This window comes from Lycorma delicatula, chromosome 1 (assembly GCF_047948215.1).
Source record: "Lycorma delicatula isolate Av1 chromosome 1, ASM4794821v1, whole genome shotgun sequence".
In the NCBI taxonomy this organism is placed as follows: Eukaryota; Metazoa; Arthropoda; class Insecta; order Hemiptera; family Fulgoridae; genus Lycorma; species Lycorma delicatula.
Window position 1 is genome coordinate 309,362,478 of NC_134455.1, and position 12,328 is coordinate 309,374,805.

The window sequence follows — 12,328 nt, forward strand, 5'->3', positions numbered from 1 at the left end:
CTATAAATAAACTTTACAGTCTTATTTTCTGAATAATTATACAAAAAAATTTCTATAGGTGATAATATTCTAACTGATTTCGACATTATTTCATACAATCGTATGTCTGAAAACGCTTTGATATCGAGTTACGGGTAGGAAAATTTCGCGCTGATTTCACTTCCTCCGGTTAAATTTCAGTATATTCGGTGTAAAATCGAAGTTTCTTATGTTTTTTGATCTGAAAAATCGAATGAAACAAGTCCCAGAAATTTATTTCCCGTAATTTTCAAGATATCCAACGTAAGACAGAAAAATTCGGTGACGAAAAATACGTATTTAGGTTTGAAGTTCAATAACTTATTACACGACTGCCCAAAATAGAGTGTAATGTATTTAGAGTCTGTTCCACCTTAGCAGCTCAATGACTGAACCGATTTAGTTGTATGACGCCGCTTGGATTCCTTTCGTTAACGGGAAGTCATAGGCTATAAATACACACACACACACACACACACACACACACACACACACACACACACACACACATATATATATATATATATATATATATATATAAAATATCTTTCTATTTACAGGATTTAAAAAAAAAACATATTTTTTTTATAAAACAGCAAAAATTGAAAACAAATATAAAAATAACTCTTCTTATCCTCTTATTTTACCTGGTTTTGTTGTCGTGAAACACATACTACAAAAAAAATATTTAGGTCTTTTTCATTTGTTCATGCCATCTTTGGACCAAGTTTACATAATTTGACTTTATTCTTTTCCCGAAACTTTCTAGTTACCCCTGCTTGTTTTTTTCTTCTTTCTTCGCCCCATTTGATTTCATTTAGGTTTATCTGTTTATTTTTAGTTCCTCGGGATCTTTTTGAATTTATTTGTATCAATCTGTTTTTGCCTTTTTTTTCATTAGTAAAATTAAAAATGTTCTTTGTCAGTCCGTTGTGGTTCATTTTATATATGTACCCATAGAATTTTTCCCTTCTTTTCTTCAGTGTTTCAATATTTTTTATTTCTTGATATAATTTTTCCGCTTTTCTTAGTCGGTATACTATCCTTATACAGTTGGTTCCATCCTTATATTTCGGGAAAAAAAATATTTTTCTAAGAATTATTTTTTCAATACTGCTTATGGTTTTGCTATAGAATGTTTGTAGTGTTTGTGAACCATATAAAGCGTCTGAAAGGATTACTGTTATTAGTGCCTTAATTTGGTTTTTCTTGATATGAATTTTTTCTTCTACGGGTTTAAACGATACTTTTACCATTTTCTGTACTCTAGCTTCAATTTATTCTTTTTCTACTATTGTCGGGGTTACTACTTATAAATATTTCAATCAATTTACAAATTTTACAATTTAATGATTGTTTTATTTTCTGATACTTATTAAATGATAATTTATTTTTCTTTTTAATTCAGGCTTAATTATTTATAAAGAAGTGTACAAGGGTGTAAAATTAGTTTATTTTTTAAACCAATTCTCGGTTTTACGTAGAATTACCTAAATATACATGTTAAACATTGTTAGATTGTATAGATTTTATATACTCATATAAAAACGTAGAACGTATACGATGAACTCACATCTTTTCAGGAATAAATATAGAATTTATATGTATATATATATGTTGTATTAAAGGCGTAGTTAAATAAAGATTGGTTGGTTGGTTTATACGACAAGGCAGAGAGACTTGCTTTCCCGCAGAATACTTTTATCATCCTTCTTACCTTGTTTGGGTAAAATATTCTTCAGAATAGGAACTAAGAACCCATGAGATGATTCCTTCACCTCGATTTATAAACAAACGAAGAAATTGTTAAATTGGATTGGTTTCAGCGAAGCGAGAACTTGTATTTGCACTTTCTTCCTTAACAGCAGCTTCGGCTTCAATAAACACTATGCGTCTTGAAACGGGATTTTCTTGTATTACTTATAACCCCACTCCATTATTTTCAGATATTTGCAGCGACAAATAACGGGTAAATAATATTGATGGCTGTCCAATGACATCAGTTATACGAAAAATGAAAAAATTCTGTCACGATTTATTTTATTGTAAAATTTAATAAAATTTCTAAATAACAACTACATAAGATGCAGAAAAATACTTCATTTAAAAACAGACTATAGCTTGCAATTATATAGAAATAATTTTTATTTATTTTTTTACTCGCTTCTGTCAGCTAGATGTTGAATTATTCTGTTCTCATAAACACGTAAATGTTTATGAAATTTACATAATACCACGCTTTTATATTTACTGTCTACTATATTTTGAATGGTTTGATATATTTTGTATTTATTTCTATTTTCCTTTATTATTTTAATCTCTAATAGCATCTTAAAGCCTGAATCCTCTCAATAATCTTTCTTTAATGCCTAATTATTTTTTGTTAGCCTTTTTCACCTTCTACATCAATATTAAGTTACCGAGAATTTAATGTAAGGTTCATTATTAAAAATTAACTTCCTTTTGTTTTTCTTTTTTTTTATAAAATTCAGTAACTAAGCTTTCTTTTCTTTTAATCGTTCTTCATAAATTATTTCGTAATTTAACTATCTAGTTTTGAAACTTCTCTATAATACTACATTTCAAAACTTTGCATATCGCCTTTTTTTTCTTTTTTTTAACTAATCAAATAATTTTTCTTTATTGTGTATTTGTTTAATGTGATTCTGTCACTTATTCCTTTAATATCATCTTCAGCCGAACAACCCTCTTCTGCCCACAAACCTTTAACATTATTCTCCTCATTTCTCCATAATAATATCATTTACTTTGCCCCTAAATCTCCTGTTTGCTATATCATTATTCTTCAAACAGATATTTTTCTTTGTTAATTTGTAGTTTATAAAACTTTCATATTTTAAAAGTCAAAACTGTTTTCAATCTTTATCATTTATTTTAGGATTTCTATTTTTAAATATATATTTCTCAGTTCTAACACCATATTCATATCTTTCGTTATATGCAGTTTTTAAGCCCTTCTACTTCCTTTATACATCTTTCTACTTCAGACCATCTTTCTTACTTTAATTATTTCGCTTTTAAACATATATTCATTCATTTTTATATATGCTATGAATTTTTCTAAGTTCTATCTTCAGTTGGTTTTCTTTAATCTGTCTTAACGCATAAATTGATCCCCGGTTATTTCTTTCACTTCTTAAAATTTTATTTTATTTCATTACACTATGTAGTAATGGGATCTGAAGCTTTGGTAGCTGATGTGCAATAAAAAAAAATTCAACCCAACAAGCATAATCGACGGTAGTTTAACTGGTATTCCAATTCTGAAAACATTACGAAGCTTATTTATTTATTTATTTTATTTTCATGACATTATTATAATACTTTGTTTTTTAAATTTAAGAAAAATACTGTTGTTTTTGCTTAGCGATTATAAAAATATTACTAAGATACAGTTTAAGGTATAATTCTTTGTGACAGTAGATGTTTTTTAATTACGATAATAATAATTATTTTCTCATTTATTTCATATTTATAAATACATTCCTTTCCGATTCAAGGAGCTTTGTCTTATGCAGAAATAAAACTTGAGATAGTATTCATACTTGCTTCTCAATAGGTTTTTTTTTATAGATTACAATTTTGATCAGAATCTCTGTTCATTATAATATTTGACAACGTCCTCATCTCGTTGTCTCATTCATTCTCAGTTTATTAATTTAATGCTATAAAGTAGTGTATCTTAACATAGTGTTATGTTATTCTGTTTTTTTTTTTTAATTTCTGAAATCTTAATTTCTTTAACCTTATCTCATTTTGCTCAACTATTTTCTTAATTTTCCTTCCAATATTATGACTTCCAATTATCCTTTAGTAATAAATGAATTAATTTTAGCAATTTTTTTTAGATGGTAAAACTTATCATAGAATTTTTCAATCATTTCATTTGCAGCTAGAGAGGAAAACATAAAAACCTGAAGTATTGTTATCGGTGTGGAATTTGAATCTAATTTAATAGCCTTCTCTCACTATGGTGTTTGTTTTAGCTAATTTTTTTGTTCAAACTTCTTATTTTTTATTATTTCTATTCCGGCTTTTCAATTTAGATTTTTAGTTAATTTATTTTAGATCAAATATCTCGTAGTTCACTCAACATATATCGCTTTTCTTTCCATGTTAATTAATTAATTACTATCAAAAATAATTTTAGTCTACTTCTGATACTTTTAAATAATTTGGTTTCTCTTAAGTAGTGTCTACCTCACTTTTAAGGAGAATTCCAACATTCCACGTATATTTTATTCAAAGATAACAAATAATATTATTTTCTGATAAACTAGCATCTATTAAGGAATTTTTATTCGAATTCCTACTTTAATTCACAATATATCATACTAAATTACGTACGTTTTCATAAATCTTGAAGACTTCTATAAATGAATGGAAAATATTTTCTTCAGAATTCTAAAGCTGTAATTTTAAATTGACTTTAACTTCTGATCTTTCATACGTGTAGTATCTTATCAGTACATCATAATTTGATAAAAAGCGTTTCTCTTATCTTAAATGACCAAAATTATAGAATGGTTATCTGTTTCGATACGTCTTACTATGAATACGGTCTCAGGTTTAAAAGAGGCGAAATATTTGCTTAATAATGTTAAAGGCATATTGCAATAAAAATTAAAATTATTAACGAATATTTGCAGATAAAGATTATCCGAAAAGTTTCTTTTTTTCTAATTTTTTCAATTAAGTCACATAGTATATTAATTTAAATAATGATATAAATATTCTTTCATACCTTCATAAAGTAAAACAAAGGATGTAAAGGATAACGTATAAAATCAATAAACACATCATTTTAAAAATATAAGTTAAATAATTTGTGATTTTGAATGAAAAACTCGTATAAAGAAACAATAGTGATTTTTAGTCTTATCCAGTTACGTAAAATTTTCCATGAACAATAGTAAAATTCCTTTTATATCATTTTTATAAATATAATGGACTAAATTGTCATTTAACCTTCCCAGGTAAAGTGTTACAAATTTATATCAGGCGATATAAAATTCTATAATTTTCGTTATGAATTAAAAAATCGGTTGATTATTCAATCTGATAATAAAATTCAGATGTTAAATTATAATAAGCTTCTTCAAAGCAAAGAATATTAAGCCGTTAAAATCATACATATTTAAAAAACAAAAACTTATGAAACAAATCAATTTGAAGCTATAAATAATTAAAAACAAAATCAATGCATCATTCTTAAACATTAATTTTGAATATAGCTGAAATTCTTGAACATTGAAATTTTTCTTGAATTTTCTGCTTTCTTATCAGAAAATTTAATTCGGTAGTTAAAATTTTAGAAATAAATGCTCAACAAAATTTTTTATGTTAAACATCTAAACACAAAATTTTAAATTTTCAGTTAATATGTGTCCCATATTCTCTTTTTAAAGTGATTTGTAAGTCCGAAACATTTAGAAGGTATTCTGATGTATCTTGCACAAGGATTTGATTTCTCTTTATGATAAGCCGATTAAAGAATATTACATTATTTTTTTTTTAAGGATTGAGATTTTTTTTTTAAGATAAAGTGTGCACTCAATTTTATTACTAAGATCCCAAAAGTTCAAACGGCTTTAGACACCAAACGTTTTTGAATTCATTGAATATTTCAAATTTTAGATTCAGTTAATATTTTTCATAATTTTTTTAAATTGTCATACAGTGTTTGATACACATACTTCTGCAACCGGTTATTACATACTTACTGATTAGAAATTTTATATTACTTTTATTTAAGTTTGATTTTAGTCGGTCTTTTTTAAATAGTTGGCTTCAAAAATAAACTATTTCCAAACCAAAGAAAGTTTTATTAGGGGAAATATTTATCAAATACAAGATTACAATTTGATTTACTTGGATTAGAAATAAAGAAAAGCATGAGAAAATATGGGTAGTTGAACATTCATTTTTGCATAAGAAAATTTTTTCTTAACGACCAAAACAGAGAGAAACTGGATATATTTTCATTAGAGGTTTCTTAAATTTCAGAATCGATTTTTAAGTAAATCAAGAGGACTTGAGTAAATTGAATTGTAGGACAAAATTGTCGTTATTGCGATGAACACTTGTTTTATTATATATGAGTATTTTTGGTGTTTAAAGACTCAATCAAGTAATGATCTAAGTGCATAGTCTAATTGAAGTTAAATATAGGAAGATTTTTCTTGTGAAACCTTCGGTCTCAGACAAAGGTGCGGAGATCGCGCTTCCGCGAATCGGTTAATTTGATATTTGAGGGTTGTAAGTTATGGTAGGTGGTCGTGGGAAAGAAGCCATACGAAGGCGATAGTAAGTTGTATAAACTCACTGATGGAAATATCTACCGACGCATTTGCATAGGTGGCTCTAAGAGACGGCCTCCGGTAAAGCCCATCCGGGCTAGGAACAGAGGGTTTGTTGTAGAGAGACCGGTATCGCCACAAGGCGGGTGTCTTCTCCTACGGGTATCAGGATGATAAGTTTAACTAGAAAGAAGATATGTAAAATAGAATCCAAATAAACCAAACAACAATACAACACTAAAGTAAAGAGCAACTGGATATTGAGATAAAGAGAATTAGTCTTCCCTTTTGTGTTAACAAATAAGAAATATACTGCCTGAATTACAGCTAATTAACATCCAATGATTTAATTTGTTACTATTCTAAACACTATTTAATGAGAATATCTCATGAAGAAAAAAAAAAGATATGTTCAGTGTTAAAAATCATGATGTCTGTTTCAACGGTAAAATTGAGGCTGCATTGACATTCTTAGGGAAAAAATTATGGAAAACAACTGGTGCGTTTATGGTTTTTTTATATAAAATTTAAAGAAAAGGGCTTAGAAGTATACCTTCAGTAATTTCCAGAAAATGTTAATAAAGCACAAAAAATAGAAATAATAGTAATACACGCATTTTTTGGCTTGTAGATTTATTTCGTTAAGTAAATCAATTGAAACTAATAACTTGTGAAAAATTTAGTTCCGAGAAAATTTAAATAAATTTTAAAAAAAACTGTTTAAATTTAACTTTTATTAAAAAAAAAGAAACCTCTAGTTTTTATTTGCTTTACCATCCCAATCTCATGACATCTTTTTATGCGCTATCACTTTCCTCTGGATTAATAGTTAGCTAGCTGATGGTGGTGCTCGCTCTTTTATAAAACAAAGCACAGAAGTAGAGAAATTTTTAATTTTAAACCGTACAAGAAACATAATGGTAATGCAAAAATTTGTAAAGAGATATCTAATTACGTAGAATATATAATAAGTAATTAAAAATGAGTTAAATTTCCAATTTAATAGAAGATTTTTAAATTTTTATTAAATTAGAAAAAATAATAGTAATAAAAATAATTTACAAAAATTATTTCAAATTCAAATCTCAATTTAAAAATTAATTTATTAAGAGATCTTTTTATTTCATCAATTGATAATATTAATGATCAACACATAATTTTTATGTACGACAGTTTTTTTTTCTTTTCCTGCCTCGCGGACCACCCAAGGCTGGTATTGCTTCAGAGGATGACATGAAATGACAACTTTGAATCGTGTGAAAATGCCATGTTTGACCGAGATTCGATCCTGGCACCTCCAGATGGAAGGCCTAGACGCTACCACTCGCGCCACGGTGACGGAGTTGAATAATTGTCATTATTATATAAGGGAATATAATGCATAATCTAAAGTTACCGTTCTAATGCTCTAAACAAAATAAAATACGTAACGTAATATTTGTATAAACTTTATTTAGCAATAAAGATATCCCAAGTAGTGGATTACCAAATCCGAAACCTTTTTTTCGATATTATACTATTTACTTAAGAATGGTTTAGTTTCCTCTACGTATGATGTTAGCAAAATTATTCAACAAGCCCAATTTATCCGGTTCTTACTAGACTAATTTCCAATCACTGAGTGGAATTGAGCGTTGGTTTTGTGCTAAGAAATTCTTGGTGAATAATATTTTTTAAAGAAAATCACTACTTTTTATTTTTTATTGAAGCCATGAGGCTTCAATAAAACTCATAAATTAAGCTCATAAGCTTATAAATTAAGGTTAGATTGATCAGCTTCTTGATGATTATTAAGCTCGAGCTGGTACTTGACAATATGAAATGGAAATTTTTTTTAGCATATGAAAAATACTATGCCTGACCGGGATTTTAATCTCGGACTTTCTGAATGGAACACTGAGGTGCTTCCAGTCCACCGAAAATGTCGGAATTATTTAATGATGATCATTATTAAATATATATTTTTTTTTTTAAGAATGGAGCCAATATTTTGCGAAATAATCATCCATAGAGTTCTGAAAATCGATAGCGTAAACCAATTTAAAACAAATTTTTCATTTTAGTTTCGTATTATTGATGACAAAATTCGGGTTCGAATTCCGGTCAGGCATGTCATTTTTCTTATGCTACGAAATTCGTTATCATCTAACATAGTATATATTATTGAAGTCTGCTGTAACATTTTTGAAGAAATAAATAAAATTATTGGACCACTCATTACGCATGAACTTTCCTCAAAAATAACTTATATAATAACTCATTTAGAAGATTTTCTTCAACTAAGACGGCAAATGATTTCCAGCCTGACGGGGTATCTAAATATTTGTGATCAACCGTAGAATTACCTTATTGTAACATGTTTAATAAATTAGATTGGGGTCTGTCAGACAATTAATTCCATTCCATATCAATTGACCTAATCCCACTGGACTACTACCTGTAGAATAATATGGAAATGTTAGTATATCAAGATAAGGTAAATACAAAAGAAAAACTAGTGATTAGAATTTAAAACGTCGCTGAAGTTATACTAAAAAACTCTGATAAATAATGGAGAGCCACACAGTAATGTTGTATCAAACGAAGCGTTGTGTAAAAAGAAACATTGGAGATTTTAATTATTTACGTAATTTTAAGTTTGCAGTAAATCTATACTCCATTTATTTTGAGTACTTAATTTTGTTTTTGGTTTTTACGATTATTTGCAATACCTATGAAATTGTTTGTTTTGGTTTAAAATTATATGCTGGGTTTTGGGGGCTGTTTTGTTTTAAAGAAATTTGTATTTGTTTCCAGTTGACCTTACTAGTTTTTCAAAACTAAATTCTAGGCGATATATTTTTTGAACCTTTTTTGTTGTTGGTAATCAAATAAAGTAAATTTACACCAATCATGATAATGTTTGTCTTTGACTCCAACTTTTTAGGTTTTACGAGAATCTACTCGAAAACTAGTAAAATCTCTTCATTAAACAAAATTTGATCCTATAGTTTGTGTCTAAAAAATTTCAGTAGTTCAATTTCCGCTGGAACAGAAATTCAAGGTGAAGTTTATCGCTAGTGTGAAAACAATGCTATGTTTATATGATTTTTTATTCTAATTTTCACTAATAGAAAAATCTTGAAATTATTTCCATTAATGATTCATTCTGTGCAATATCGAATATTAACCGGAATTTATATTAAATAATAAATTAATTATAAGAAAATTTTGTGTTATAAATAATTTATATCTTATATATAGTAAAATTCATTAAAACAATGAAATTTTAAAACAAGATTTCTGACCGACATAATATTGTCCAGTAATTCTTTTAACTATTTTTTCAATTGACGATGTATCATCGAGAGGTTGTTGAAGTGCCAAAGTAAGATATTTATGAATAATTCCTTTTCATCTTTTAGTGATCTTCTTTTTTCTTTTGAGGCCACATTGGACCACTTAGTCAATCAATTTCCAGTGTTTTTTGAAGAGTGACTTCACCTTCTGGTACTGCCAGTATTTTTTAAGACGGTCTGAAGTTTTTTTTTTGTTCAGCTGAGGTTCCAGTGTGTTTTTAATTTTTTTTAAAATTATACGGGAAAGAATTTTTTAGGTACAATTCAACAGGGTTATCCCTCTGTAGTTATTCGGGTTTGTTTTGTCCCCTTTCTTAAAAAGCGGTTGGATTTTTTCCCGTGATCCAGTGTCCTGGTAATTTTTCATTAATCCAAATCTTGATGAGGTGCCTGTGTAATTCAATGAGGAAGTTTTGGCTAGCGTTTTTTTTAATTTCTGGAAAGACCTGATCTTTCCCGCTGACTTCATAATTTTCTCCGAAAAAGTAGGTGGGTTAATTTCATGTGGTTTGGAGAGAAATAGTGTGATATTTTAAAACACACACACACACATATATATATATATATATATATATATATATATATATTTTTTTTTTTTTTTTAAATATATTTGTCAGTGTCTTATATTTGCATTAACAAGCAGTAATTTATACTATGATTCAAAAATAGATTTTTTCGTGAAAGATTAAAAATCTACAATTCAAATTAATTCAAAATATATTCCGAAACTACGTAGATCAGTAAAAATCAAAATTTACGTGCTTTTGTGTCGTATAAAACAAACTGTTTTAAAATATTATCAGATCAGGAATGCTAATTATCATATAAAAATTCAAATATGTCTATAAAATTTATTTTGTCGTATCATTAAAATAATTTTTGAGATTTTTTTTGTGACAAGAACTTCCAGTAAACATTTTCAATTAAACCATTTTGTTTTAGTAGGAAAAAAATTTTAAATCCAAATACATGTATCCAAATCCAAACGTGTAGATATAATTACACTTATTACTATTATCCTCTGTTTTTATTTATTTTTGAATCATAAAAAAGTCGTGAGTGGGAAAGCTGTCTTTTATGGCTCAATGCAGTACAACAGTATTTACATTTCTTACTGAAAACGCGAAAAAAGTCTCTAACAGAGTTACTTATTTTCCTTTTCAGATTTATATACATTTCATAATGGATAGCTGAAGTATGTAAAAGTATATTTGTGTTCTTTAATCGATGATGTTCTCTCTCTCTCTCTCTCTCTCTCTAAATATATATATATATATATATATATATATATATATATGTATATATAAATTTTTTTTTCTTCTCTAAGAATTTTAACAGCCCTTCAGCAGTATATCAGCAGAATATGAAGTAAAATTTACTCTTAAAAATTAAATCATTTAAATGCAATCCTTGATCTTAAAACTATACTGCACAATTGGCTATTAAAATAATAAATTATTATACAATGCCATGATTTACTGTATCTAATACATTAATTATCTGTCAATTTATTATTTTTATAATAAATAAGTTCTCATAAAAACTCATTACTATCCCTTTAGAGAAAGGATGCAATTAAAAGTATTAAAAAAAACTGACAAAAAAAAATTGTTCAGAGAATATATTTTACTAAAAAATGATTAGTAGCGATATTTGATTTATGATTATTTTGTTTCAGGCGTGAATCCACACATTATTGTCCAATCATAATCTTTTTTTTTTTTTGTTAAACGTCATGATGGGGGACTTTGTTTTTAAATACCAATTTATTTTTTGAATGTATTTTAGGTATTTCATAAAAAAGGAAAATGCTGTGTGCGGTAATGAAAACCATTTGTCAAAATTGTATTATTTTGTTTTCTATTTTCGATAATTTCAGATTTATAAAGTGAATTTCTATTAGGTTTATTTCTATGATATAAACATAAAACAAAAGTTTACACATAGGCACGCGCGAGTTAGGTGTAATCAATAGAAACAAATCACTCCCAAAATCAGCATAGCTATTTTAGAAAAAAACAAACTCATCACGTCAGCCTATCTTGCGTTAAGTGATTTCCGAATATACTTTTCCATTGAGACAAATGTACTTTTAGTCATCGGATTGCCAAGCCCACTAAAATATCGGCGAAACTCAACCCTATAAGTGAGACCTTAATCGATTCAACTTTAACAAAATTTACCAGTGAGACTTTAATAATTATTAGTAGCTACTGCCTTCAATGAATACTATTGCTCTCACAGAAAGCAACTTAGATTTATACCCTTAGTACTGGAAATAATTTTAATTTATCTCAGCTCTAATAATAAAAAATTAAATAGATACGAAACTACCGAAAAAAATATTCCCTCTTTACCTTTTTGGGTGGGAAATAACGCATTAAATACACCATCTTCATTCAACATGTACGATGTTGCATATATATATATATATATATAGAGAGAGAGAGAGAGCGATTATGTAACAGCCTTTACTAGATTTTATTATAGTTATTTATTTATTGTAAATTTTTTAAATAAATAATATGTATTAGAAGAGGTAGAACGAAATAAATATTTTTGATGGCGGGATTCAATCAATATTCCAATACACCAGAAATTATTAATATTTTTATTGAAAAAAAATTATATATTTATTTTTAAAACTGGCAT